Source organism: Neodiprion lecontei, chromosome 2 (assembly GCF_021901455.1).
Source record: "Neodiprion lecontei isolate iyNeoLeco1 chromosome 2, iyNeoLeco1.1, whole genome shotgun sequence".
NCBI classification, from domain to species: domain Eukaryota; kingdom Metazoa; phylum Arthropoda; class Insecta; order Hymenoptera; family Diprionidae; genus Neodiprion; species Neodiprion lecontei.
In genome coordinates, this window is record NC_060261.1 from 12,756,246 (window position 1) to 12,762,245 (window position 6,000).

The following is a 6,000-nucleotide window of genomic DNA, read 5'->3' on the forward strand; positions in this document are numbered from 1 at the left end:
TCTTGAGTAGCTATATGTACCACATTTAATTCAAGTTATTGACCAATATAGTGAAATATAACTCTTCTCAATTTTAAACAATCATGTGTAGTTGAAAATTGCCAAACATACACTTGAAATCGATTTCAAGAACTCTCGGTACCATTGCATGCGCGCTTGCTATAAATGAATCATTATTTCTACGAAATGAACATTATTTCACTGAAATAAAATTTTTGTTGTTTCGATAATCTTCTGATTTTGTGACGCGCATGTTTCACGTTTTTCAACCGAAATGATTATTCATTCAAAGTAGTACAAATTTCGGTCACTAGACGGCAAGCTTTCCCGCTTGAAAAGTAGCTTCAAAGATGCTTATATACTCGAATGCTTCGCATTGCCTTAATACAGATTCGTACGAATCTGCCAACTATACGTTACGCGATATGTTGGGTTATGGTTGTGATCCAACCATGTCTCCAATAACTAATTTGAAGCAATACATTACATGTTCGCAGAACTGGCATAATACTCAAATACTAAAGGAATCATTGAATTATTTAAGTATATTTAAATTCAAAAACGGGGTTAGTCGTTGTAGTTTCAGTTTTTACTGCAAAATGCCATATTTATCTTCTTTGATCGGAAGAATATCCCATTGGTCCTTGTAAACATTATTTGAGTGAAGTGACAATTTGTTTTGACAAGCAGCATGCGGCGTTTGGATGAAAATATCAAACTAGAAGAGCAACTGAGTGAGTTACGCAGCCTAATCTCTATTCAATTCACTTAAATTATTTTTTATTGATCTTAAACACGGATTTTTTAAATTGAAAAATACATAAATTGTCGCCTTGAATAAATGTGCTCTCAGGACTATGCAAACGCCTGGATTATTTGGATCTAATTAATATTTATCAAATCCAACAAATTTTTTTTCTCAGTGTAGCATGCCACAACTTGAAAACAATCGACTGTAAGTATATTTATAAAGTTACCATCCGTATTCCAAATTTTCTTCAATCATCATTCAAGCAAAATCACAAACTCTAGAATTTCTCAAATTTCGATACGATTTCATCGCTCAGGACTTGAAAAAAAAAAAAAAAAAAAAAAAAAAAACAACCGGTGATACAGAAAATTGCAAAACCTCCTTGAAGTTTAACATCCCAAATGCACAATTGCAAACTCCCAAAGTTCGAGACGATATCTTTATCCAAAAGTGAAAAAAAGGGTGTGGAATACGATCTGCTCACTTTTTTGTAATTATACTCCAACAGCCGCTGCGACATCTCAGCAAGCGGAGAATACAAGTTTAGGAATAAATGACCTTGCCGAGTTTCGCACGATCTATATCGCAGACTGTCAAACGATCACGGTCAGTACGGCATCATGCATTCTGAGAGTAGAGAGAGAAGTCAGGGCGCATCCTCCTCGGTGCGGCGGGGGCTCATAAAATGGAAATCAATTACATCTACACTTAACCACTTAAACTGGTTTCGCTACGGTCTTAAAGCGGCCCGGGTCCGGGCCGAAGGAGCAGACGGTGAGCACCGCTGGAGGCTGTGCCAACGACGGCCCCAAAGATCATTCGTATCAACGTAATTACAAGCTCGGAAGCCGGCCTTCTTCTGCTCCCATACCCGGGCACACATCCTTGCCAGCGGTATGTGTTTACACGTGTATTGTGAAGCCCGCGCCGCGTCCTCTGTCCCTCGTCACACTCTGCTCCTCCCATCACAACTATCCGACATCCCGCCACACCGTGGAGGGATTCGAAGCAGCACTTCCCGAGTGATCCTTACCTGCGGATATCGCAGGAGAAAAATATCCAATCGAAGTCGATTCGTGGTTTGACTCTTTCGAAGTACGAGGAGTTCTGAAAATTTTCATTGTTGCTAATATCGACCTCGACCTTGAATCAAGGTGGAGAACCATTTTCACCGTGAGGGCTGGTCGAGGACCGCAAAGGTGTTTCGGTGGTTGCGATTATCCGATTTCCTTGTGCAAAAGACCACTGTCCATCACGCTCATCGTCGGACCTGCGGTCCAAAGAGTTCCACCCGAGACCGAGGGGTCGAGGTGTTAGTCATGGAACGAAACTTTGAAATTGCTGCATCTAAAATAATTGCGCGCTGACAGGGCGTGAAATGAATTTATTTCATTTCATACAAGTATAACAGAATTACACGGCACTTGAAGGTGCGATGAAGATCCGACGGTTGCGGTCGAGGTCGCGGAACCAGTTTCCAAAATGAATGTTATGAACTTCTTTGTGCAGAATTACAATTTAGCGGTGGTCGATTTTTACGGAATTTACCTACTTGCAAACAACGTTGAGCTTGAGAAAAAAAAGAAAATTAACCGTGTTTTCTTTACCGTCGAATACAGCGTCTGGTTTTACTCACTTTTTGATCCCCCCGCGAGATGAATTATGCTTCAGTTTAAACTTTGGAAAATTATACGATTTATCATGGCGGTTGTATGGTCATTGAGAAATATTTGGAAAACTGACGAATCGATACAAAAAACAAAAAAAATTGGGTTCTCTGTTGAAAAAACAGAAAATTCCAACATTGTCTTAATGATAAGTCTTTTGTGATCTCGTAGTTTCTCGCGAGAAATGTTTCCATTTCTCCAAAGTCATCAACTATGCGTTTTAAAAAATATGTCTCCTTTCTTCGTTACTTCCAGATTAATGGAAATGAATCTTTTTGTGACTTAGACGAAACCTGAGAATAAAGAAGGAGAGATTGTTCGGTGGCCAGATCCAAAAAGGAACTGGTAATTACGGAGTCTAGGTGTCAGAAGTGGTGTTTCTAAAACGGGTGGCTTTCAGGAAAGCGCGGAGGAGAAATAAGGTAGAAGGCAACCATCTGTCAACCCCGTTGAACGAAGAGGCGGAGAAAAGAGCGAGAGGATATCCCAATTCCAATTTAGGTTGAAAATCTATCTTCTCTCTCTGTCTCTCTCTCTCTCTCTTTTTCCCCTATTATTCATTTTTCTCCACAATTCCAGACAATTGCTCTCTCCTGCTATACCCTCGTCCAAGTTGGAAGAAATCTTTCAGACCTCCGTGTCTCAGAAATGTTCTTTGACAATTTCGACTATTCCTTGCGATAAAGGCGGATTAAACAAGTGCGTGTTGACACTATTCGTAAACTGAGCTTTTTTAGAAAAAATTAAATATTTCGAAGTGATTTGCAAGCTTGACTTCATCCCAACGTCAAATTTATAAAAAATATGGTGTAACTTATCCAGCCACTATTTAATCGTAATTATCGAAATGACTTCCGTATGAAGAAATGACGGAAGAAGAAAAATTCGCTAATCGTAACGGAGAATGCAGCAACTTTAAACGCTCTACCAATTTAGTGGCAAATTTGCATCGTATTTCTCTGCTATGTACATAATGAACGTGTTCACATATGTATGCGCACACCTGCACGCAAATAGGCGATTTGAATCAATAAAGTAGGCGTGAAAGTTATCTCTGCAACGATAATCCCCCGGAGTCGAGTTAGCGTGAAAACACTCTCATTTACTTCCGCACTTAAACTCAACGAACTGCTGTCAAACGGTACTGTACACAAGTTGACGCGATGCTATTCGAACTGAAAATCCAACCTCATTTTCACGTCGGATATTCAGACGAAGGTAACGATTGCATATCAATATGGTTTATTATAATTAGACCCAAAATTGCAGAGCCACATTTGCCTTTTACTGAATTTCCCAGAGAATATATGCAAGTATAAACAATTGCAAGATTCTACAGATGTTACACATGGTGTTGGAGGTAGTTACAAAGGTATTATATAAACATCACACTAGATTGCATTGAATTTATTAATAACCAGGACACAGACATATTTATTGCATTATACACTGGTAACAGAATCCACATGATCACAAATCAAACGTTCACGATAAACACAACATCAAGTATTTTTATATTTTATTAATAAACAAGGAACATCCACGTATATCTATCCCGATGAAACGCAGTGAAACGTGTTGCATCCCATGCATATCGATATCGATTCATGCAGTATCGATAATTTCCCCTTAACGACGACACGAAATCGACAGACTTGATGGTTTCGATCGTTATCACCCGCAGATGGCGAAATATCGTAATGGGAATTCATAGTTGTAGCAAAATTCGACCTTACTTTACTGCATTCAACAGGAATCCTCACAGCAGAATAAACCGACATTTGTATTTATCGCACACAAAGTCGATCTAGAGATGACAAGCCGGCTGACTGGTGGCTGATCATTGGCCGACTGGTGGGACAGGCACTCGACCAATCATAGCGCGGTCATTTTCGTATGACATCTCTCACAGAATCCTTGTTTACGGTCTCCAGCCTAGCGAGTACCCCCATTGTAGAAGCAATTTTCCAACGTGACGAACAAACAGTTTCGTAAACATCAGATGAATATTTCTTAGGTAACTGGATCCTTAAGATGGAGAAATGTTGTTTCAAGAAAACGGAAGTCGAAACATGCGTAACTCGGCCCATTAATATCACGGCACCAAATCTCCTGACTGGCTGTAATGAATTCGAAGGGAGTGCGCGCTACTGGGCGAAATCTGGCACGCGGTAGGGAGCAACAGATGAGAGTAGAGTGATATTAGTTGGTCAGCATATGCGAGGCTGGAGTGAATATCATATTTATCACACTCAGCTGAAGCATTCTCTACACTAAATTTTGTTCCACTCGCATCAGTGGAGAAGTAAATCAAAGGAACCTGAACCTGAAACTGATCGTCATCGTAATATTACGATTACAAATGTGAAATCTAACGTGGGAGAAAATTATTGAAACTGCAGTACGCGAATGACGAATCGATCGATTCAATGTCCACCATCCAGTGTTTATTAGTAATTATCATACGTAAGCATAGCTGTCCGTAATCCAGACGAAGAATTAATCAGATCCGTGGAAATACTCGAGTCGTTATAACAATTTGTATCACAGGTATGGAGGGTAGAGGTAAGGAGAAGTATCTCATATGGGTTATAATCTGAAAAAGTGTCCGCCAAAACCAGCAAATAGGAGTTCAAAAAGAGACCACGATGTCGCACATAAGCAATAAGGGTACCAATCCGATTGACGCTTTGTGGAACTTTTGCTGCAGCAACGCCATCTTAATTTGCCTCGACTTTACTTACCTCTACCCTCCATTAACCATAGGCCAGAGTAAGGACATCTTCGACAACGGGTTGAGTTGATCTACAACATCTACAAGCGATAAACTATCGTACAACGACTTCGCTTAACGAATGTGAGTTCCACTCCGTCGAAGAATCATGATTCAACTATTTTGGAATTAAATTTCCCTAAACGGATGTTAGGGCAATAGATTAAGAAGCAATCGACGTATTTACCTGAACGTCTCACGTAAGTCCGGCAATGCTGGATCCATAGAAATATAGTCAACCGTCATGCGACATAGTGAACACGGCAAGACGTGAAGGCGTGTAAGTGATACGAGATCTACGCGATCCGGAGAGCGGAGTGAGCGAAATCGGAGGTAAGGACAGCGGTCAAGATTGATCGGCGAGAAGCTGGATGCGTTGCGTCTGATCATCCGGGGGTAGGCAATGGGGTAGCACAGTGGTAGCGAAGGCGCGTAGAAGGCGAGTGGAATATGTAAATTAGAAACTCCGTGTGAATGCGGAGATTTATGAGTCCCATACACATTTCTGGGCGCAATAAATATCAGTAAGTAGCGAGGCGCGAGACGGGCCGGTTGGGCTGCTGGGTCACCGTGGGTGGCTGCTGCCGGTTCTCTCGCAGCCTCTCTCCCAGTCCCTTCATCTCCTTCTCTCTTTCCTTTTCTCTGTTGCCACCGCTGGCACGCACACACGCGTTTGTGGGACTGCGGGGCCTACGCATCTCAAGTTGTAGCACACCAGCAGTAAAAAGGAACCGTGAAATTCGTCCAATTACAAACCGAACGCGTCGTGTGGTCGGAAACTCATCACATCCGTCGAGGCAGCCTCCCGT